Source organism: Pelophylax lessonae (genome assembly GCF_965119305.1).
Source record: "Pelophylax lessonae genome assembly, chromosome: 9".
Lineage (NCBI taxonomy): Eukaryota > Metazoa > Chordata > Amphibia > Anura > Ranidae > Pelophylax > Pelophylax lessonae.
This window is the reverse complement of record NC_138776.1, coordinates 244,680,242-244,705,500: the sequence shown is the minus strand read 5'-3', so window position 1 is coordinate 244,705,500 and position 25,259 is coordinate 244,680,242. Positions and strand designations below refer to the sequence as shown.

The following is a 25,259-nucleotide window of genomic DNA, read 5'->3' as shown; positions in this document are numbered from 1 at the left end:
AATGGGGTGGGTACCAGATGTCAGCTGACTGTGAAGGGGGAGAGGCTGAGGAGACCCCATCGACCTGATGTCAGTACAGGTGTAATTGCAGCCGCAGACACCAGGGCCTGGTCCGCTGTCCGCAGATGATGTAAGTTGTATATATATATATATATATATATATATATATATATATTTTTTTTTTTTTGATTTTTTTTTTTTAAACACCAGATTTTATTTTATCATTATTGAAGTCAGACTTCCACTGTGTTCTATTTCAGGAGCTGTGAAGGGCGCAACATTCGTTACAGAACATGCAGCAATAGTGTAAGTCACAATGCCAATATTCATTTCCTTTTCCTCCATTGTCTCCAAGTTCCGAAGTCTAAAGTTGGTGCAAGTCCTTGTCTCTGTTTTCCTATGCTACTTCTTCCTCTGCTTCATTTAAAGTCATTGACAGCTCGGGGTATTGAACTCACACATCCTGGTGCTGTCTTTCTTCAGTCAAGTCTTCCTGCCAAGCCGTGATTCACAGCATTTTATTGGTTTTAAGTATTGATACATCAAGTCAACAAAGAAGTGAACAATGCGTTCCAGAGGAATAAAAATGTGGCAATCAGCCAGCTGGTGCAATGAAAGTACATAGCTTGGATCAGTCAATATGCAAAGTACAAGTGTTTAACACAACTAATAATAAGGAGAGCAGGTATTAGTAAAAGAGAATGGAATAGAAGGAATCAATCAAAGAGAGACTGTGCCTATATCCGGTATCAAGTGAATATGCATAGATAGGTAAGAAAATGTGATATTAACGTGAGTATGGGTGCCACTATGGTCCTCTCTGGTCCAGAGTTAAATCGCCGTGACGGGCAGATCCGGGTGAGTCAGAGTGCGTTAAGAGAATGGTAATCAAATGTTTAGGCTTTTGGGGTAAGATAGCCATAACGACCAATGCTCCCGGAATCTCTCCTCTGTGAGGTGCGCCATGGAGAAGAGGTATTCCATGTTGCAATGGTCATTGATGGAGTTGATTAACGCCTCAAAGGTTGGCGAGGAGGGATTTTTCCAGGCCCTAGCTAACACTTAGAATATGGTGAGTGATTGGAGGATAATTGTCGGGCAGCGAAAGAGGACTGAGACCAAAGAGGGCCAGTCACAGTAGAGATGAGTGACGAAACCATGTTCCAGTAAGGGCGGATTATTGGACATTCCCACCATATGTGGAAGATGTCACCGGTTGCAGTACAATTTCTCCAACACATCAGAGAGCAAGAGGGCGGGATAGCAGCTAGTCTGTCCGGGGTGTAGCACCATTTATGGTAAATTTTCATAATCGTCTCCCAGTGTGAGATGTTTTTGGATATAGTAAGTGGCCGCCGGAGAACGCGGCACCAGGTCGTTGCTTGGCTAGAAAGTTGTAATTTGTGTTCCCAAAAGGTCATTGCTTCAAGCTTGGTAGTGGAGGGGGGAGAAGTCAAGAGTTTGTAGAAGTCAGATATGCCTTTAGAGTTCTTTTTCTGTTTAGTAATCAATGAAAGGACTTCTTTGGTGTTCGGACATCCTCCTCCCCGATTACCAGAGAGAAGATGGCGAATTCTGAGGTATATGTAAAAGTCTTTACTGGGAAGGTTATAAAGCGATGAAAGTTGGAGGAAGCTCTTGAGCGTCTGAAGGAGGAAGAGCTCCCCAATTGTGGTGATACCGGCCAAATGCCAGTGGCGTATTGGTAAATTCGGTGATATGAGTTGTAGCGATAATAAGGGGAGCCGGTGAAGAGCTTCAGTATGTATCCCTTGGGTTTGTTGGCAGATAGCTGTCCATGTCTTGACAGTAGCAGCCATCGTAGGTAGAAAGAAATGAGGGGTGTGCGTGGATATCCATCCACTTGCAAGGAGTAGGTCTAATGCTCCATTTGCTGCAGTAGATTCAATTTGGACCCAAGGGGCCTGTGTTTGCGAGTCCCACCACTGCCTGGCCTGATTCAAAATAGTTGCTTTATAGTATGCTTTGACGTCGGGGGCTCCCAGCCCCGAGTATGCAGTGGGGATGCACAGAACAGTTGCTTTCAGTCGAGGTTTCCGGGACGCCCATATAAAGTTGTTAAGTATGCGTTGGATTTTGGATAGATCATCCGAGAGAAGTGGCAATGGTAGGGTCCGAAAAAAATAAAGGACATGCGGGAGTAGGAACATTTTGGCCAGGGCTATTCGACCGGCCCATGATGCTGTAATAGAAGTCATGGCACGACAAGTCGACTGGAGTTTTTGAAGCAGAGTTGCATGGTTAATACGTCGCATCATGGAGGCTGGGGAAGTAAGTTGTATACCTAAGTAGGTCATAGTGGAGCCTGGGGCCCAGGAGAAGGGAGACAACGCAGAGATCTCTGATTTAAGGGCAGGGGATAGTGAAATCCCTATCATCGCGGATTTGGAATGGTTCAGTTTATACATAGAGACTGCGCTAAATTTTAAAGTTCATGACAGAGAGCGGGAAGTGAGTGTGTTGGGTCAGTGAGGGCGATAAGGACATCGTCCGCATAGAGGCCTATTTTATGGTCTACCTCTCCTAAACGGATTCCAGAAATTTGGGGATTTGACCGTATTGCCTGCGCAAGGGGTTCTATCACCAAGGCAAAAATCAGGGGTGAGAGTAGGCACCCCTGATGGGTGCCATTGGTGATAGAAAAGGAGTCGGACAGAATGCCCGACGTCCAGACCCTAGCCTTCGGGGAAGAGTAAAGGCTTAGTATGACCTTCAAGAAGGTGCCAGTGATACCAAACTTCACCAGAACCTCCTCCAGGTACCCCCAGTGTACTCTATCAAACGCCTTCTCTGCATCCAATGAGATCAGCAGAGAAGGCGTTTGACAATGCTCTGCCCAGTGAACAAGATCCACAAACCTTCGCGTTCCATCAGAGGCCTGTTGGTAGGTTATAAAACCCACTTGGTCTGGGTGCACCAGAGTAGGCATGTGTTGAGCGATACGAGAAGCTAGAAGTTTGGAGTATATCTTGAGGTCAGTGTTAAGGAGGGAAATGGGGCGATAATTTGCTGGGTCATGAGAAGGTTTGTTCTGTTTGTGGATAGTCGTGATGACTGCCTCAAGAGATTCGGGAGGGATTTCGCCTGTTGCAAGGATTTTATTTAAGGAATTGCATAGATGGGGGGCTAGGGATGTGAGGAAGGATTTATAATACTCATTACTAAAACCATCTGGGCCGGGGGCTTTGTGCGCAGGGATCGATTTTATAGCGTCCTGGACTTCTTGAATCTAGAAGGGTTGGGATAGCGAGGACACCTGGTCAGCGGTCAAGGAGGGGAGGTCTAAGGAGGAAAGGAAGTCTTTTATTACTAAGCGGTCCGGTCGTGGTTCTGTGCGAGAGTTGCGAAGATTATAAAGTTTAGAATAAAAGGAGCCGAAACAGTTAGCAATATCTTTGGGGTTCGTTATTCTATGGCCATCGGGGTCCAAGAGGAAGGGTATCTTGGATTGCGCTACCTTGCGTTTATATTGCTGCGCTAACATCTTCCCTGCTCTATTTCCTTGAGAGTACCATGTCATTTTAAGTTTTTGGAGGTAGAAATGAAAGCCTGAATGCTAAGTTCGCATCTCGTTCATCATGTAGGTCAGATGAGGGGGATGTCTTATTACGGAATTCCAAATCTCTTATTTTATCTAGGAAAGAATTAAGAGTTTCTGTACGTTTCTTTTTCTCCAGAGCTCCCAGGCTCAGCAGTGTCCCTCTTATGACAGCCCTGATGTGCATTCCATAACAAGGAAGAGTTCGAGACAGAGCCAGAGTTGAGATTAAAGAAGTCCCTAATCGCAAAATCGACCTGTTCCCTGTGGGCCTTGGAGCTCAGGAGAGAGGAGTTCAGCCGCTACAGCCGATGCGAGGAGGTTAGTGGCTGGGTGGTAAGTGCAGAGATGTATAGTAACTAAGTAGAACTACTTCACTACTGTACTTAAGTACCGAAAGGCGGTATCTGTACTTTCCTAGAGTAGAATTTTTTTCTCCTACTTCCACTTTTACTTCACTACATTTTTTCGATGATTTCAATACTTCTACTCCAATATTTTTTTTTTGTGCTGCATGGTTACTCGTTACAATTATAAAAATTACCACTGCCAGAACAGTAGATGGCAGGTTTCATGAAGGTGTATTATCAGCGCATACGAAAATAAATGCTACTGTATGTATAAATAAAAGCTGCATTTGAAATAATAAAAAACAATATGATGTTCAAACTTTTGACTTCTTTCTTTAATAGCTACATAACACAGTACTTGTACTTTTACTTTCAGTACTTGAGTAGCAATTTTTTTTTTCAAAACTACTGGTACTTTTACTTTAAGTAATTGAGTAGCAAAATTTTTAAATAAACTACTTGCAATACTTAAGTACAAAAAATGTTGAATACTTTAGTACTTCTACTCAAGTCACTTTTTGATTGAGCACTTCCACTTCTACTCAAGTCACTTTTTGATCGAGCACATGTACTTTTACTCAAGTATGGGTTTCGAGTACTTTATACAACTCTGGGTAAGTGTAATAGATACCGGGGCATGATCAGACCACATAATCAACCCAATGGAGGAGGTCTTAACGGACTGTAGTAGTACTTTAGACAGAAGGAAGAGGTCGATTCTGGAGTAGGTCCTCTGAGAGTTAGAGTAAAAGGTGTAATCTTTCTCAGTGCCATGTTGACACCTCCAGGGATCATATAAGTCCTCCAAGAAGACAATGGAGGAAAGGGCTGTGGATCTCCTCCGCCTGGCGTTGGAGGTATCAAGCGAGTGGTCCAGTACTCCATTAAAGTCGCCACAGATGACAAGTTGGTCTCTGGGGACATGTTGGAGTTTTTGGAGTACTAATTTGTAAAAGGGTTTCTGGTGTGTGTTCGGAGTATAAACATTAACTATTGTTAGAGGCATATTGTTAAAAGTTCCAGAGATAATTAAGAACCTCCCGGAGGGGTCTCATTCAACGTGGGATTCTGTGAAGGCTACTGTAGAGCGTATTGCTATCATTACTCCCTTGGCCTTTTTGGTAGCCTGGGAGTGGAAAATGTGAGGATAAGATTTGTGGGTGCAAAGCGGGGGATTATTTGAGGAGAAGTGTGTTTCCTGTATACACAGGATATCAGCCTTTTGGGCATTTGCCTCTGGCCAAAGCAGGGACCTTTTAAATGGGCTATTGAGGCCCTTAACGTTAAGCGAGGTGAATTTGAGTGTCATGGTAAGGGAATGAGAGAGTGTCAAGGTGGCACCAAGATCCGATACTGAAGAGATAAACAAGTAGGCAGTGCATAAATCTCCTAAAATCACAAAAAAAGAAACAAAAGATACAATAAATCAACAAAAATGTGTTTGGCGTTTACAGGGCAGACGGGTGTCCTGTAGAGGTTGTATAAGCTTAAGAACTAGGTTACAAACAATTTGTGGTGTAGAACTGAGAAAAAACAACTTTCTGTGCTTCGCACACTCAGACGGTAGGGCGGGGTGAGAAAAATAAAAGTGCAGTGGTTCCTCATGTCACAGAAGTGGTCCAGCGATTGCTGGTGGCATCCCCAGTAGGGTACCTAAGGACTTGAGTGTACCAGGCAGTTCAGCGTTTGTCTCTTCCAGACCATGTATTGGGAATCCTAGAGGAGGATCTGCTTACAGGGGTCTTTGGAGGGGAGCCAGAAAGTAAACCCCAGTTGTGAAGCCGTTTAAGCACATCCTTGAATCGAGATTTGCTGACATTGGTAAGTGACTAGTAGTTTAGTCAGGTATCCCCATTTGTAGGTTATCTTGTGTTCGGTCAGAACCGAGATGATCGGGGCGAAGGCCCTGCGGGCTTGTGCAGTGGCTGCTGAGATGTCATTATACAGTGACATTTTAGTGAACGGCTCAGGCAGGGTTGACATAGAGCGGGCAGCTCTCATTATGTTTTCTTTTGTGTGGTAAAAATGCACCCGGGCTAGGATGTCCCTAGGGACCGAGTCAGGTAGGTGCTGTGGCTTATGGATCCTATGTGCTCTGTCAATGAGCATATCTTGCGTAGTGAGTGAAGGGATGATTTTGCGAAACATTTGTTGTAGGTAAGGGGTGATGTCAGCAGGTGTGATTGCTTCAGGCACCCCCCTGACTTTAACATTATTTCGCCTGGAGCGGTCCTCCAGGTCGGCTATTTTGAGGCAAATTTGTCTGATCGCATCTGAGTGTTCATCTTGTATGTTCACTACACTATTATGAGCCACAGCAGCGGTGGATAGGTGCTGCTGTATATGATCAGTGCGGCCTTCCAAGCTATTCATCCTGTCATGCAGCCGTTTATCAGAGAAGCGTAGTTCTTTTTGCATGTCAGCTTGCAGAAGTTGTATATATTTTAAGCTAACCTGTCTATATCCTAAACTAGCCTGTCTATTTACTACCCAAGCCTGTCTATATACTACTCTAGCCTGTCCATATACTCCCCTAGCCTCTCCATACACTCCCCTAGCCTGTCCCTATACTACCCTAGTCTGTCTATATACTACCCTAGTCTGTCTATATACTACCCTAGTCTGTCTATATACTACCTTAGCCTGTCCATATACTACCCTAGCCTGCTTTTTATACTACCCTAGCCTGCCCTTATAATACCCTAGTCTGTCTATATACTACCCTAGCCTGTCTATATACCATGTGTGAATGTGGATGGTGCACTAAATCCAATAAAACATGAACAAATAAATGTGACAAAAACAAATATAATCATAAAGTCCCAAAGTCCAAAGTGATGAAACTCCTTTGATTATAAAAATGGTGACATATAAACAGGTGTAAATAAAGGTGATGATTCAATTAATAGTGTTGAAATCCCTCCACCTGGTGAAATTCCTCCTTACCGGGCGGATATTAGGTAAGTGCAAGATATATATTATTCCAAACAACCACTCCTTGTGACCACACAAAAGAAATGTGCTCTTCACCATGCATGCAGAAACCAAGATGGCCTCTTACCAGAACGATATTTAAATGGCGATCTGTGAAATAATGGGGATTATCAAGCTGCTTCTCTCCTTACAAGTAGGGATGATCGAACGGTTCGGGTCCACCATCGGTTCGGCCCGAACATTGGGTGTTCGAGGTTCGGCCGAATTTAGAAATTTTTGCCCAAAAAGTTCGGAATTCGGCAACCAGAACCGCCCAAAATGCAATGGTTCAGGAAATGGGCTTTAAAAGCCCGTGATTGGACCAGAACCATTAGCAAAAACCAATTGGGGGGGCAGGAGAATGCTAGGAATGTGATTGGAGTGACTAGGGGGTCCCTAGACCAATCATTAGTGAATACGCCCCCCAATATATAAGATCGCCCCCCCCATATTCTTAGCATTGTTATACTGGACATGGAAGAGAGTGGAAGCAGTTCTGTTAATTTTACTTGAAAAGTGTCATTTAGCTATTTATTAGTGTGAGGAAAGGGATATCTAGTGTAGTTAGAGTGCTCCTTTACACTTTAGTTAGCTTCAAAAATTTAGTTTCTGTAGGGAAGTGTTAAGTGTCAGGGGACCGTAGTGTAGTGTAGGGTTAACTGGCAGTGACTGCTATGGAAGGGTGACAAAACCCTTCCATAGCAGGGTGACCGCTATAGAGAAATGATCATTTCTCTGAATTGCTTCGGGACAGGAATATGGCTTCTCACCAGCCTAGCATTTTTTATGCTGCAGGGACTGCCACTGCCAGTGCTTTTTTGAGGACATGTTTGATGTCAGATATGACATCTGAACATGTGTATAGGGGGTATATATAGACATATATGTGTATATATACCCCTAGACATATATAGGTGTGATAGTAGCAGAAATAAATGCTTGCGCTAATGAAATCATTTACAGTAATATATTTCTGCTACTATCACACCTATATATGCCTAGGGGTATATATTCAGACATATATGTGTATATATACCCCCTATACACATGTTCAGATGTTTTGCCTGCCTCAAAAGAACCCAAAAAAATGCCCAAAAAACGCTAGCGTCAAAAAAAAAAAAATGCCCAGGTGTGTTTTTGCCTGCATTTTTTGGGGGGTTTTGGAGGCAGGCAAAACATCTGAACTTGTGTATAGTGGTGTATATACACACATCCATATATTTATATACACACCTAGACATATATAGGTGTGATAGTAGCAGAAATATATGCTTGCGCTAATGAAATCATTTACAGTAATATATTTCTGCTACTATCACACATATATATGGCTAGGTGTCTATATACATATAATTATGTGTGTATATATACCACTATACACAAGTTCAGATGTTTTGCCTGCCTCAAAAGAACCCAAAAAAATGCCAAAAAAACGCTAGCGTCAAAAATAAAAAATGCCCAGGTGTGTTTTTGCTGGCATTTTTTGGGGGGTTTTGGAGGCAGGCAAAACATCTGAACTTGTGCACAGTACCACTATACACAAGTTCAGATGTTTTTCCTGACTGCAAAGATTCCAAAAAAATGCCTTCTATTAAACCGGCAAGGTGTTACAGGAGCGGAGCCAACCCCCTGTCAGAAAGTTTTCTAATACAAACAATCTTTTTTTTCTGGTTCTGGACATGCTACAGAGCTGAAACTTCACATGTACACTTTTTAGACCCCCCAGATCTGAAATCCAAAGTAAAAATCAAAAAATCTCTTTTTTTTAAATAATTTTTTTCAATAATTGGCTTTTTTATCAAAAATGACAATTTTAAGAACTTTCTTTTGTGTGATTTTGTGTCTGGGGGGGTCTAAAAGGTGTACCTGTGAAGTTTCAGCTCTGTAGCATGTCCAGAACCAGAAAAAAAGATCATATAGGTGTTAAAGGAGGGTCCCGACCCACATCCCTGTTCTACTGAAAAATTATCTTTTTTTTTTCATGGTTCTGGACATGCTACATGCACACCTTTTAGACCCCCCAGATACTAAATCCAAAGTCAAAATCAAAAAATCTCTCTTTTTTTTTTTTTCAGTAATTGGCTTTTTTATCAAAAATGGCAATTTTTAAGAACTTTTTTTTCTGTGATTAATAGTTAATGGGGCATGACCCAGAACCCTAGGCACTTTTTAGGGGCATTTATTGGGTTTTGGGGCTTCAAAATGGTGTTTTTTGATTACCGAAGTTCAGGTCCCATTGATTTCAATGGGGTTCTGAAATCCGGGCCGAACTTTCGGGAAGTTCGGATGTTCTGGCCGAACCTAACTTTTCAAAAGTTCGATCATCCTTACAAGTAGGTATAGCAAGTTCCCACGGTTCATCAGGGTTTATATCATCCTCTCCATCCCTGGTCAGTATACAAAAGACAGAGAAACTTCCATGGTATAGTAAAACTGTATATTGGGGAAAATATGGTATAAACTCACTGTTAGGAAGTTCACGTTCAGCTTCTCGGGTGTTCCCAGGTGTTCGGCCGTCCGGCGATTCCGCGTTCCACGGACCGAAACCACCTAACCGGAAGTGACAAATGACGTTGTGTTGCCGCTCTACGCGTTTCGTCGCTGCGACGTCATCTATTACTCTCTACCCCTTGTCTTCAACCCTTACCCAGCTCAGAGCACCGTTCCTTTGTTCCACCTCCCAGTATAGCCCTCTTTAGGGAATACAGAATTAAGTTTCATTTGGGTTGCTTTGTATTGAATTTGTTAATGATAATGTAGCACCCTCTAGTGTGCTAGAAGTGTATATCGTTTTTTTTTTTTTTTTTTTTTGTTTTAGTGTAGATAAATTTGTGCAGGCTTGGCTGGCAGCCAAGCCTGTCTGTGTTTTTTTTTCTGGTTTAGGCAGAAATCCAGGGAGAGCTGGATGACTCACAACCTCCCCCCTACTTCTCGAACTTACTGGAAACTTCCAGAAGGATGGGAGAGGAGGTTAGGTGGAGCTGCCTGGAGTATTCTGAAGGCCCTGACCAATCCCCAACTTGGGTTGCCAGGGGGTAGGCCCCCTTAAATACTCTGGGTCAGCCCGGCGGTGGAGGAGTTGTTCAGGTGAAAGCTGGGGATGGAGTGTTAAGCTGCTGGTGGCCATTTAGGGAGTTCCCTAGTCTAAATGGGGGGGGGTGACCTTGGGTCTGGGCTCGGGTGGGGACAGGACCCTCTAAAGAAAAAACAGCCCGATCTAGGGGTACCGCTACAATAACAAGAACAGCAGTGAAAAAGATCCCCTGTAGCCAACAATAATAGCCCCCCAGCAACAACAGCCTATCCCACAACAAAACACCCCTTCATCAACAATAGACCCCAAGGCAACGAAAAAAGACCCCCCAGTAACAATAGTCCCCCAAGTAACAATAGAACCACCACAGAAAAAATACACCCCGAGAGAATGTGTCTGCCAGCAGCAATAGACCCCTCTTGCAAGGAAAAAACAACCCAGCAAAAAAGCCCACAGTTGGCTGCTGTAACAGAGCTAGTCCAGGCTGGGGAAAGATCAGGACTACGTGGTCCAGATCCACCCATAGGCCTTAACCAGCCACTCCCGCCCCTTCCACAGCCTAGTGCTCCAGTGGGGGGGGGGGGGTTAGGGAGAGGAGACAGCACTGAGAACTGAGCGATCAGTGGTCTTTAGACACTCAGTCTTAGAGCCAAAGGGGGGGGGGGGGCAGATGTTGCATCCACCTAGGTAAATATGATTTCCATTAGAAAAAAAACTACATTATCTGCAAACACTGAAATGGTACTTTTAATCCCGAACTGTAAGGGGTTGATTTACTAAAACTGGAGAGCTTCCAGTTTTTTTTTTTTTTGTCAAAGCTTAATGGAACAAGCTACAGTTAGAAGCTGATTGACTACCATGCAGAGCTTCACCAGATTTGCACTCTCAAGTTTTAGTAAATCAACCCCTATATAATTGTATCACTACTCCCGTGGGAGCTGCTGAGTGCGAATTCCCCCGGGTTACCCATAGCAACAACTTAGTAATTCAAGGTACTCTTAGTGCTTGGCTCAGTCAGAAAACAGTCCAGGGGATTTGTTTTTTGTTGTTTTATTGTAGAACTTGGATAGGAGAAGGGATGAGTGGGATTCTCCAACTGGATGAACCATGCACAATTTTAGGACTTCTAACTATGCTGAGTGCGGCAAGGCCGCTGCTTCACCTTGCCACTGAAGTGAAGTAGTTAATAAGCGAACTGCATAGTGAATTCCTCTTCAGGGCCCCGTTTGCCACCCCCTTTAACCCTACTCTTCAGGGTTCTACTTGGCACCCCCTTTACTCTGGAATACTGTGTGAGCTGACCTTCTGGTCTCGGACTTCACTGGAGTGGTCCCTTTTGCTGGGCAGACCCCTTGTCAGGCCCCCTGGTACTCACGGACACTGTTTTTCCCAGATGACTCTGCCAGCAGCTCCACCATCAGCTTTACAGGTTCCTTCAGGCTCAGCTCCACACCTGGCTCACTAGGCCGACTGCCTGTGACCACCTTCCTCAGACAGCAGGAGGAGAGACAGCCGTCACCCTCCTGGGACTCTGCTTCCTGCCACAGACACCCTGTCACATGTGCCCTCAGCTTTTATGGTCAATCCCAAGATGCCCTGCAAGGGTGCCCTCCCACTGGGACTGCCACAAAAGCCAGTGTACCACTGGCTGGGTTTCCTCCACTGTCCAACAGGCCAAGTGACTTACACCTGGGCACATGCAACAGGCAAAAACAACAGATCAGGCTCCCCTGATAAGCAGATGGACCATAACAATGCTTTTTCCTAGCACCTATCTAGGAGGGTGCTACATAATTTATACATATGTTTAGGAGTTTTCAACTTGAAACAAAGTGCAAATGGGGGACAGTAAACTGGACAGCATTTAAAACAGAAATCTTACCAGCTGAGAACGTTATTGTTGCTGTAAATTGTAGGCCGTATGAGTAGCGTAACCAATAATGGATTGCAGGGTGGATGTGATTTTACTGTTTTGCCTTTTTTAGTAAAATTATTTTACTTGGCTAAAGTTACACTCTAAAATAGGTAAATATAAACTGAACTGTGTGTGAGCTTTGTTAAAGCGGAGTTCCACCCAAAAGTGGAACTTCCGCTCATCTGCTTCCTCCCCCCCCCCTCCAGTGCCACATTTGGCACCTTTCAGGGGGGAGAGGGGAACAGGTACCTGTTTTTGACAGGTACCCTTCTCCACTACCGGGAGACAGCACAATGGCGCTGTCCCTTAGAAGTTCCGTCCACTTTCTCCTTTCCCCGTCGCCGAGCCAATGAGAATGCGCATGCACAGTAGGGAATCGGCTGTGAAGCCAAAAGGATTCATTGCTGGTTTCCCTTAGAGTGAATGGAAATAGAGCGGCGGCAGCACCCGGCAGTCGATCCAAAAGTCGATCCAGTGATGAAAACAGTAGAATGTTTTTTTTTTTTTTTTTTTTTTGTTTAACCAAAGCAGATAAGGTGAGCCCAGAAGCCATGTGAGAAGGAGACAACAGCTCCACCTGCTGCCAGGACATAAGGATACAAATTATTCATGTACAATAGTTCATTCTTCAAGAAAATCTAGAGCAAGTTTATTGGAGAACATTTTTGGATTACTGACCCAAAACACGTATGCCTAAAGTCAGAGAAAAATCTGAATTTTTGATTTGCATTACTGTTCCAGATAATTGACTCAAAGTATTGTATCCTATGGATCAGCATAACAGCCAGGCAACTTGCTGGCAGCAGACATCCTATGACGAAATGCGTAGGGTGGAGTCTAACGTCATACATCACTTCCAGTATCGGAGCCTGAGCCATGGAACGCGGAAGCTTCCTGGCGTTCTACTGATCCAGACCAGCCTACTGAGTGAGAATGCAAGGCTATGAAAAGTATGAGTAGTATACAATTTTTATGGGGTTTCTTCTTGCTTGAGCATTTAGAGCGATTCATCTACACAAGCATCTACTCATCAGAAGCTGAAGAACCCCTCGGATTTGTCAAAGTTTTTGGCTTCATTGTACAGGACGTATTGATAGTGTGACACCTAGTGGTCAACATAGGTGCATAAACTCCTTATTTTCTATCTTGAGGAACAATCTCTTGTTTAATCTCATTCATTTGTGGACATTATATACAAACTTTTTTGATAAATCTCTCACTTTTCTTATTCACCTTGTTCACAATACAATTCCTATTTACTAAGGAAAATTCTATATATATATATATATATATATATATATATATATACACTACCTATCTGTTTTATTCTTTGCAGTACTTATATGTTTTATAAAGATTTGTGCACTATATAATTATTTTATTCATCACCTGCACTATTTATTATAATAAATTGATATCATGCCTTGTGCACCTCCATTTTTATTACCTATTGCACATTTCGGTTTTCTCACAGTATAGCAGCACAATACACTGAACACTTTTTGGGGGTCTGTGGAGATCACAACCCTGACTCTTTTATTTACTGGCACATTGCACTTTAGATTGTTTTTCTGTGTATTTGGTATTTTATACACACAGTGCTCTTTTTATTCTTATGGGTAGCACCATTACCAACCTTTCTTATATCATATTTAACTTGCAGGTAGTGCTCTGAGAACTTTCTCAGGTTTGCCAGACTAGATTTTTCCCTACTAAACTGAAAGTTTGTTGTTTACAGATGTCAGTAGCTTAAGCTCGTAATTATTCACAAGTTGGACTAGGTTGCCACCTAGCTGTCAATAATGGGGCATGTCCAAATGCTAATAATAAGTATCCTTCAGTGCCATCAAAGCAACTACAGTGCCCTTCCCTTCAGTGCCACATCAGTGCCCCTACAGTTCCCTACAGTGCCATCAGATCCACTACAAAACTCACCATGCTTCCTACTAAATTCCTTGGGATGTCTACTTTCCAAAAAGGGGTAATTTGGGGGTATTTGTACTGTCCTGGCTTGTTAGTGTCTCAAGGAATGAGATAGGTCGTCGGTAAGGATGATCGAACTTTTGAAAAGTTCGGTTCGGCCAGAACATCCGAACTTCCCGAAAGTTCGGCCCGGATTTCAGAACCCCATTGAAATCAATGGGACCCGAACTTCGGTAATCAAAAAACACCATTTTGAAGCCCCAAAACCGAATAAATGCCCCTAAAAAGTGCCTAGGGTTCTGGGTCATGCCCCATTAACTATTAATCACACAAAAAAAAGTTCTTAAAAATTGTCATTTTTGATAAAAAAGCCAATTATTGCAAAATCAAAAAAAAAAAAGAGATTTTTTGATTTTGACTTTGGATTTAGCATCTGGGGGGTCTAAAAGGTGTGCATGTGAAGTTTCAGCTCTGTAGAATGTCCAGAACCATGAAAAAAAAAAGATAATTTTTCAGTAGAACAGGGATGTGGTTCGGGAGCCTCCTTTAACTTTAACACCTATATGATCTTTTTTTCTGGTTCTGGACATGCTACAGAGCTGAAACTTCACAGGTACACCTTTTAGACCCCCCCAGACACAAAATCACACAAAAAAAGTTCTTAAAAATTGTCATTTTTGATAAAAAAAAGCCAATTATTGAAAAAAATTATTAAAAAAAAAGAGATTTTTTTATTTTTACTTTGGATTTCAGATCTGGGGGGTCTAAAAAGTGTACATGTGAAGTTTCAGCTCTGTAGCATGTCCAGAACCAGAAAAAAAAAAAGATTGTTTGTATTAGAACACTTTCAGCACAGGAATATGGCTTCTCTGCTGTAACACCTTGCCGGTTTAATAGAAGGCATTTTTTTGGGTTCTTTGCAGTCAGGAAAAACATCTGAACTTGTGTATAGTGGTACTGTGCACAAGTTCTGATGTTTTGCCTGCCTCCAAAATTCCCCAAAAAATGCCAGCAAAAACACACCTGGGCATTTTTTTTTTGACGCTAGCGTTTTTTTTGGCATTTTTTGGGGTTCTTTTGAGGCAGGAAAAACATCTGAACTTGTGTATGGTGGTATATATACACACATACATATATTTATAAACACACCTAGACATATATAAGTGTGATAGTAGCAGAAATATATTACTGTAAATGATTTCATTAGCGCAAGCATATATTTCTGCTACTATCACACCTATATATGTCTAGGTGTGTATATAAATATATGTATGTGTGTATATACACCACTATACACAAGTTCAGATGTTTTGCCTGCCTCAAAAGAACCCCAAAAAATGCCAAAAAAACGCTAGCGTCAAAAAAAAAATCCACAGGTGTGTTTTTGCTGGCATTTTTTGGGGGGTTTTGGAGGCAGGCAAAACATCAGAACTTGTGCACAGTACCACTATACACAAGTTCAGATGTTTTGCCTGCCTCAAAAGAACCCCAAAAAATGCCAAAAAAACGCTAGCGTCAAAAAAAAAATGCCCAGGTGTGTTTTTGATGGCATTTTTTGGGGGGTTTTGGAGGCAGGCAAAACATCTGAACTTGTGCACAGTACCACTATACACAAGTTCAGATGTTTTTCCTGACTGCAAAGAACCCAAAAAAATGCCTTCTATTAAACCGGCAAGGTGTTACAGCAGAGAAGCCATATTCCTGTGCTGAAAGTTTTCTAATACAAACAATCTTTTTTTTATGGTTCTGGACATGCTACAGAGCTGAAACTTCACATGTACACTTTTTAGACCCACCAGATCTGAAATCCAAAGTAAAAATAAAAAAATCTCTTTTTTTTTTTTTTTTATTTTTTTTTTAATTTTTCAATAATTGGCTTTTTTATCAAAAATGACAATTTTTAAGAACTTATTTTGTGTGATTTTGTGTCTGGGGGGTCTAAAAGGTGTACCTGTGAAGTTTCAGCTCTGTAGCATGTCTAGAACCCCCCAAAAAATATCATATAAGTGTAAAAGAGGGGTCCCACCATCCCTGCTCTACTGAAAAATGATATTTTTTCTGGTTCTGGACATGCTACAGAGCTGAAACTTCACAGGTACACTTTTTAGACCCCCCAGACACTAAATCCAAAAAAAGTCATGCCTGCCTCCAAAAATGCCCGATAAATGCAAGAAAAAGAGCCGTAGAGAAGCCGTATTCCTGTTCTAATAAAAATTATAAGAAAATGCTAATTTTTGGGGGGTTCTGGACATGCTACAGAGCTGAAACTTCACATGTACACTTTTTAGACCCCCCAGATACTAAATCCAAAGTAAAAATCAAAAAATCTCTTTTTTTTATTTTTTTTATTTTTTTTTTAATTTTTCAATAATTGGCTTTTTTTATCAAAAATGACAATTTTTAAGAACTTCTTTTGTTTGATTTTGTGTCTGGGGGGTCTAAAAGGTGTACCTGTGAAGTTTCAGCTCTGTAGCATGTCCAGAACCAGAAAAAAAAGGATTGTTTGTATTAAAAAACTTTGAGCACAGGAATATGGCTTCGCTGCTGTAACACCTTGCCGGTTTCAAAGCAGGCATTTTTCTGGGTTCTTTCCAGTCAGAAAAAACATCTGAACTTGTGTATAGTGGTACTGTGCACAAGTTCAGATGTTTTGCCTGCCTCCAAAACCCCCCAAAAAATGCCAGCAAAAACACACCTGGGCATTTTTTTTTTTTTGACGCTAGCGTTTTTTTTGGCATTTTTTGGGGTTCTTTTGAGGCAGGCAAAACATCTGAACATGTGTATAGGGGGTATATATAGGCATATATGTCTGAATATATACCCCTAGACATATATAGGTGTGATAGTAGCAGAAATATATTACTGTAAATGATTTCATTAGCGCAAGCATTTATTTCTGCTACTATCACACCTATATATGTCTAGGGGTATATATTCAGACATATATGTCTATATATACCCCCTATACACATGTTCAGATGTCATGTCTGACATCAAACATGTCCTCAAAAAAGCACTGGCAGTGGCAGCCCCTGCAGCATAAAAAATGCTTGCTGGTGAGAAGCCATAATCCTGTCCCGAAGCAACTCAGAGAAATTATCATTTCTCTATAGCGGTCACCCTGCTATGGAAGGGTTTTGTCACCCTGCCATAGCAGTCACTGCCAGTTAACCCTACACTACACTACGGTCCCCTGACACTTAACACTTTCCCTACAGAAACTAAATTTTTGAAGCTAACTTAAGTGTAAAGGAGCACTCTAACTACACTAGATATCCCTTTCCTCACACTAAAAATAGCTAAATGACACTTTTCAAGTAAAATTAACAGAACTGCTTCCACTCTCTTCCATGTCCAGTATAACAATGCTGGGAATATGGCGGGGGCGATCTTATATACTGGGGGGCGTATTCACTAATGATTAGTCTAGGGACCCCCTAGTCACTCCAATCACATTCCTAGCATTCTCCTGCCCCCTCAATTGGCTTTTGCTAATGGTTCTGGTCCAATCACGGGCTTTTAAAGCCCATTTCCTGAAGCATTGCATTTTGGGTGGTTCTGGTTGCCGAATTCCGAACTTTTTGGGCAAAAAGTTCTAAATTCGGCCGAACCTCGAACACCCAATGTTTGGGCCGAACCGATGGTGGACCCGAACCGTTCGATCATCCCTAGTCGTCGGTACATCAGATGTGATCAATTTTCTATGATTGGCACCATAACTTGTAGACTCTATAACCTTCACAAAGAACAAATATTATACACTGATTTGGGGGATTTTTACCAAAGATATAGAGCAGTATAACTTTTGGCCAAAATGAATGAAGAAAAAATTACTAATTTGCTAAATTTTATAGTAGAAATAAAGAAAAATGCATTTTTCTACAAATTTCTCGTTTTTTTGTTTTATTATTTATAGTGCAAAAAAGTGTGAAAAAAGGACAAGAAAAGTCATATGGGTACAGTGTAGCATGACTGAGTAATAGCTATTCAAAGTGTGACAGTGCTGAAAGCTGAAAATTGTCCTGGTTAAGAAGGGGGTATAAGTGCAAGTGGGTAAACATTAGAGATTGACCGATTATTGGCAACACCGATATATCGGGGGTTGATATGCACTTCCCCTGATATATCTGTATCAGCCTTTGTATTTACCGATATTGACAATATTTTCGTGACGTCATCGCGTATGTTGCGCCACGCGACTCCGCGCACTGGACAGCTCTTAGGCCGCCTCCCTCAGCCTCGTTACAGTGTCTTTTACCCTCTGCGGCCACACTGGAGTCTGCATGCTTCACAGGCGGTCGGTCAAGACAGTGAGTTCTTCTACATCTAGTGAATGAACAGTGACCAACAGTCTGACGCACGTTCTGTATCTGTTCTGTGAGTGATAAGTGATAACAGTGACCAACACTCTGACACACGTTCTGTATCTGTTCTGTAACACAGCCATCGCGACCACCCACAGCTGCCCGGTGCCAGCCAGCAACCCAGTCCCACAAACCCACTGTGTACCAGCCAGCCAGCCACAGGCCCTGCCCGAGTCCTGACTCCTGACTGTACCAGCTAGCCAGCCACAGGCCCTGGGCCTGTACGTGCCAGCCACCACACAGGGTGCCAGCCAGTCTTATTATTTTTTAATGTTTTTGGAATTTATTTAGTCATCCTTGTGATTAGTTTTTTATGCAGTAATTTTTTTATGCATTGATATTTTATGCAGTATTCAAGCTCGGGGTTTATGATTCGACCCGTTTAAGTAACTTGGTACTATATGCAGATTAATTCCTTAATGCAGAGGTGACAGCTTATTTATAAAGTTTGGTTATTGCAAGATATTTCATAATTTTATTAACCTCGTGCATTGGAATTACAGTGGGAGCCTTCATGGCCCTTACCTTTTATTTAAATTCCTTTGTTTTTAGTTTTTATTACGATAATTACACATAGACTGGCATCTTTTCCCTGATTTAAGATGGCGTCTGTGGTGAGTCCCCGCGGTTCAGACTGAGGCGGTACCTTTGCATTGTGCTTCTATATATATGGTGGCGTCAGCATGCCGCCCGTACCCCAGGAAGCAGTCAGCTGTGATGAAACGCGTCTGATCGCGGCGTGCCGACGTCACCCACGTAACCAGGAAGGACGGGCGGATTTGCCGGCCAGTGACCTTGATTTTTTAGTGCGTATACTCTGCACTATTGTAAGTGTGCTTTCTCTTATACAGTAAAGTTTGCCTAATGGTTTTACACTATGGAGCCTTCACTGTTTTATATTCCATGACGGCTGCCTTATTCATCTGTGGACCGTGAGGTTGGGGTGAGTGTTGTCACCTAGGTCGTGGACATCTCCCCAAGCTTACAGAGCAAATAGGGGAGACCCCGAAGGAGGGGACCCATAAAAGGCTGATATTCTATGTATGATTTATGATAAGTAATATCACATATATAAATAATAAGTCATATGTATAATCCATATAAAAAATAATAATTATAAGAATAACATATTCAAAATCAATAATAATGTATAATAGATTTATTGTGACGGCACATTCTCTATAGGTACACAATCTTTACGTATATAAAAAACTTGATAAGACCCAGAAAATGGGGACCCATAGAGAGCTGACACAAAAATCAAATATCTGATTTCTGATTCATAATTAATAATATAACATATATAAATACAATTAACAAATCACATGTACATATCATATAAATGAGAATAAATACATTGGTAATACATTCAAAATAATTATTTATAAAAAGCAGATTTCATTTGAAATTCTAATTCAATATAGGTATACAATCTTGAAATGTAGAAAGCTTGAATAAATTGTCTGAGTGATTGTAGGCTCGACGCGTTTCTTGGACCTCCGTCCATTCATCAGGAGCATAAGAAAATAGATTGTATATCTAGAAGTGTAAGTTTAAATTATACCAAAATATTAGTATAAAAAAGGAAAGGGGAAAAATAAAAATATAAATAAAATTAAAAATAAATGGAGTAGAACACTAACCTGAATCGTGTCATATCTCCAAAAAAGTTCAATCCCAGAGAGGAGGTATAGGGTCGAACCGAGAAATGCCTGACCCGGGGCTGAGGCATGGACGAAAATCCGGCAAAAATTGGAGGAGCAGCAGAGAAGTAAAAACTCAATGTGAGAATAGATAGACAGTGGATTGACAGAAGACTCGTCAGGGCATGGTATGGTATGGACTCCGAAATGAAATCTGAAATTATATAATATCATATATTTTTTGTTTGGTTGTAATAATTCCTGTAAAATATAAAAGTGAGGCTCGTATTAATGAAGGGGATAAGTTCATTTTCAGAGAGATCTATATATGATGAATAAAAGTAGGTGAGCCATCAGAGAATGTAACAAAGATGTAAGCAACCAAGAAAATGCCCAAGAGAAGCACCAAGAGAGTAAAAAAGTGAGGTTACAATCGTCTGAGAAGGGAGTAAAAAATGGGAGATGAAAATATTCATGATGAAAAAATATATATATAAATATTTATATATATCAATTAGTTCCCGATATAGAGGGTGAATTAAAAAATATAACAAATAAGGAGAAGGTGAAAAAAAGGTGATAAAAAGAAACAAAGGTGGAGTATGAATCCAAAGTGGGGCATGTATAGGTCCATTCTATGATGACCAATACTGCAAAAAAGGAAGGAAAGTGCATAAAAACAAGAAATGAAAAGAAAAATGGGTTAAACACTAGAGTACCACAAAGAGAAAAGTGTGCACTTGGAAAGAAAAGTAAAAATAAAAACAATAGAAGGGTGTATTCCCACAGTGAACCACACGTTGTTAATTTAAAGGTGAGCATGGCGTTGGCGTGGACCCACATCGACACTCTGGGGAAAGCAGGCTGGCTAGAGGTTCATCTCTCATTTTCACACTACACTAAGGTGATTTCTTGCACATATCCTCTGTGCTTCCTTCGGCTCTTCAATCTGATATTCGATTTTTCTTATTTTTCCTTATGCACAACCCTTTTGAGCATGGTTCACCTTTAAATTAACAACGTGTGGTTCACTGTGGGAATACACCTTCTATTGTTTTTATTTTTACTTTTCTTTCCAAGTGAACACTTTTCTGTGGTACTCTGGTGTTTAACCCATTTTTCTTTTTATTTCTTGTTTTTATGCACTTTCCTTCCTTTTTGCAGTATGGGTCATCATAGAATGGACCTATACATGCCCCACTTTGGATTCATACTCCACCTTTGTCTCTTTTTATCACCTTTTTTTTCACCTTCTCCTTATTTGTTATATTTTTTAATTCACCCTCTATATCGGGAACTAATTGATATATATAAATATATATATATATTTTTTTTTTCATCATGAATATTTTCATCTCCAATTTTTTACTCCCTTCTCAGAAGATTGTAACCTCACTTTTTTACTCTCTTGGTGCTTCTCTTGGGCATTTTCTTGGTTGCTTACATCTTTGTTACGTTCTCTGATGGCTCACCCACTTTTATTCATTTATACATCATATATAGAGCTCTCTGAAAATGAACGTATCCCCTTCATTAATACGAGCCTCACTTTTATATTTTACAAGAATTATTACAACCAAACAAAAAATATATGATATTATATAATTTCGGATTTCATTTCGGAGTCCATACCATACCATGCCCTGACGAGTCTTCTGTCAATCCACTGTCTATCTATTCTCACATTGAGTTTTTACTTCTCTGCTGCTCCTCCCCATATTTGTCGGATGTTCGTCCATGCCTCAGCCCCGGGTCAGGCATTTCTCGGTTCGACCCTATACCTCCTCTCTGGGATTGAACTTTTTTGGAGATATGACACGATTCAAGTTAGTGTTCTACTCCATTTATTTTTAATTTTATTTATATTTTTATTTTTATTTTTTCCCCTTTCCTTTTTTATACTAATATTTCGGTATAATTGAAACTTACACTTCTAGATATACAATCTATTTTCTTATGCTCCTGATGAATGGACGGAGGTCCAAGAAACGCGTCGAGCCTACAATCACTCAGACAATTTATTCAAGCTTTCTACATTTCAAGATTGTATACCTATATTGAATTAGAATTTCAAATGAAATCTTTTTATAAATAAATTATTTTGAATGTATTACCAATGTATTTATTCTCATTTATATGATATGTACATGTGATTTGTTCATTGTATTTATATATGTTATATTATTAATTATGAATCAGAAATCAGATATTTGATTTTGTGTCAGCTCTCTATGGGTCCCCATTTTCTGGGTCTTATCAAGTTTTTTATATACGTAAAGATTGTGTACCTATAGAGAATGTGCCGTCACAATAAATCTATTATACATTATTATTGATTTTTAATATGTTATTCTTATAATTATTATTTTTTATATGGATTATACATATGACTTATTATTTATATTTATGTATGTGATATTACTAATCATAAATCATACATAGAATATCAGCATTTTATGGGTCCCCTCCTTCGGGGGCCTATATGATATTTATGTTATTGATTCAATCAAACATATATATCTAGCTGTACTCATTTAAAGTCCCATATTTCCTTTCCCTTTTTGCTATCTCCCCAAGCTTACCTTGGCTGATTGGAATCTGGCTGCTCCCCCTGCCTTGATGTTTTAAGCCCCATATTAATTGGTCTCTGGTAAGTAGAATTGATATTGGTGGTGGATTGAGCACCTGCGATGGATTTATTGCACAGTTTATTTATCTTCACACACTGTGGCACACTTTCTAAATGGGCCTTGTGGACTTTCACTAGAGACTATTTGTTTATTTATCAATGTATTTGACCATTAGGCCCCGTTCACATAGGGGCGACGCTACTTCGCACCGCGGCCGCCACGGACTTCATAACATTGAAGTCTATGGCGGTCACCTCCTGGTCACCCCAAAGAAGCTCCGGACCCTTTTTCTAAGTCGGAGCGACTTGTGTCTCTCCTATTAGAACGGGTCCGCAGCTTCCCTATGTCGCCCTAGTGTGAACCGGGACTTACTGTGTATTTAATTTTTTGATCACTTAGCGCAGCTTGTTTATTATTATTATCGTATACCCCTCTGTTCAACTTTCTTATCATCTAAAGTGGGGTACACACTATAAGAAAATTGGGCGAACAATCATCTGTTTTTCCTCATTGTTTCACAGCAATTCACAACCAATGAACGAAAATGTGTACAAAAATTCTCGTATGACAGTTTTTTTTGTTGTTTATTGTTTCTGATCATGCGCAGTCTTTCTTTTCTGATTTTTCTTCTACAAAAATCGTACACAGTAAACAAAAATCGCAAATGTATAATAAATCATACTGCGCGAACTAACATGTAAATAAAGCTGCCAGGACATCAACCAACATAAAGTTGTCCAAACACTTATACAAAAAAGTGCAGCGCTAAAATGACTCCTACAGTCCAATAAAAGTGTATCATAAAATGATAGAAAAGTGAAAAATGTTGATAAGTAATGGTGAGTCCCAAGTATTGAAGATTGAAGCATAAATGTGGAACCATCAAAACTTGCACACGTGATCATATAGGAAAGAATTCCGACACCAACACAGTGAATATTCAATGCGCTCACCAGACGATATGGACCTAAGTACCATATAGCAAATGGGTCAATCAAACTTGAAATTATCCATGGATCTCCTAAGAAATGGCTGTTCCCAAGGATGTTTTCAAAAGATGGCGATAAACTCTTGAACAGAGATGGCTATATCTCCCAGTATGGTATCCGTATGTGGAAGTAAGCCAATCAACACAAACATAGTATGATACCGCTTACAATCGAATTTATAAAAAAGGGGCATCAAAACAACTTACAAACATCCATGTAAACCAGCATGTAAGAACAGGAATGATGGCGGATGACAGATAACATGGGCCTGATGCGTTTCATCATACATGACTTCCTCATAGGTTGTTTCTGGCAATAACCTATGAGGAAGTCATATATGATGAAACGCATCAGTGAAAAATTCTTCAGACGAAAATGTTCCTCCAATTTTCTTATAGTGTGTACAAGCTTTAAGAAAAAAAAAACAAAATACAGTGCTACACTTCAGCACCTCTAATCTACAGGTTCACACACACAATGTACAAGTATGACAGCCAGGGAACTAGCATTTTCAGAAGGAATGATCAGCAATAACAGCCTCCGTGATTCTCTTGTGATAGGTTTCCTTTAAGGACTGTAGTAATAGTTATATAGTGCCTGGCTGTGGATCAAGCATATAGCTAGTATGGGTCAGTCGTATTCATCAATTCTAAGTGTCCATGTGCATTGGAGGAAGGATAAAAACTTTGCCAAAAGCTGGCCATAGACAACAGTGCTATATAATAAACATTACTTTTATACTCACGGCTTCGCTGTTTGGTGCGTTCTAAGTCTCGATCCAAATGTAGGTTTCAGGAAGTGTTCTTTAGCTGTAGATGCAGCTACAGCAGCTTCAAATATTAACTTATTAGTACCTTTAGCTCTCTTATATTAATGATAACGGTTTCAGGAAGTATTCATACACTTTGTACAGAGCTTGTAATATATGCAAAGCAGCTAAAGTACAAAGTACAAAGTATATGTAAAAATATGCCATTTGAAACTAGCAAAAACCTTACATCATTTACCATTAATAAAAATCTTACCTGCGTTGGTAGGCTGCCTTTTGATCTTTGCTTGAAACCATTGTCTTGTTACTGAATTTTGGATAAACATTTGAAAATTACCAGCCTAGCACAAATATTCTTACTAATCTAATTTGTGAAAAATGTATGGAAAATCTTGATAGCGCTACCCCCAAAGGAGCTGCTGGATAATTGGGTCCCCTGGTTCCTTGTGACAATAAACCTTCAGACAAAACTGTACCATCTGACACACCAAGGCTGGAGGAAAAGATGTTTATTTGGGTAACATACTCATCATAGTAAATAACAGGAACAATGAATAACCCCTGAGGATTGGGACTTTCAACGGCAAGAACCAGGACTTGAGTATGAAAATATATAAATTTTATTACACGTATTACAAAAATGAAACATACATAATCACATATAAAAAATATATGATAAAAACAAGGTCATAGATACGTCTTGGAACCAAGAGGGTCTGAGGTGTCTGGATCGGACTAGACGCGTTTCGGTCCAATTGCCTTTCTCGATAGTCCAGAGAACACCAGAGCTCAGACTAGGAGCATAAAAGGTAACAGTGAGTATGATGCAAATGGTAAGTATGGAGTTAGATTTCACATGTATTAAACAATGTTAGAAACAATATATCACATAATTCATTATACACAGTGTTTTTCGTATTTAAATGTAAAAAGGGGGGCAAAAATGCCTTTATGATAACATACCAGATATGTAAGACCTCCGTGGAATCCAGGACGTAAAACCAAAAGGATGGGCCTTGGTGGATGAGAAAAAGGCCTTCAATTGTCTATGGCCGCAAGTAATATATGTCAATTTGGCTGGGTCTATGCAAGATAGGCCCAGAACAATTT

The 25,259-nt window shown here is 40.5% G+C and overlaps 1 protein-coding gene across 1 annotated transcript in view; it reads right to left on the bottom strand.

Moving 5' to 3' along the window:
- The window catches only part of LOC309564346 (membrane-spanning 4-domains subfamily A member 8-like), a gene marked incomplete at its 3' end in the record, with an annotated part of 69,754 nt that extends 45,544 nt beyond the window's left edge, over positions 1-24,210 (bottom strand). Inside the window, exon 1 of the mRNA XM_082268972.1 lies at positions 24,126-24,210. The remainder of the gene's footprint in view (positions 1-24,125) is intronic.
- Between the last annotated feature and the right edge of the window lie 1,049 nt (positions 24,211-25,259).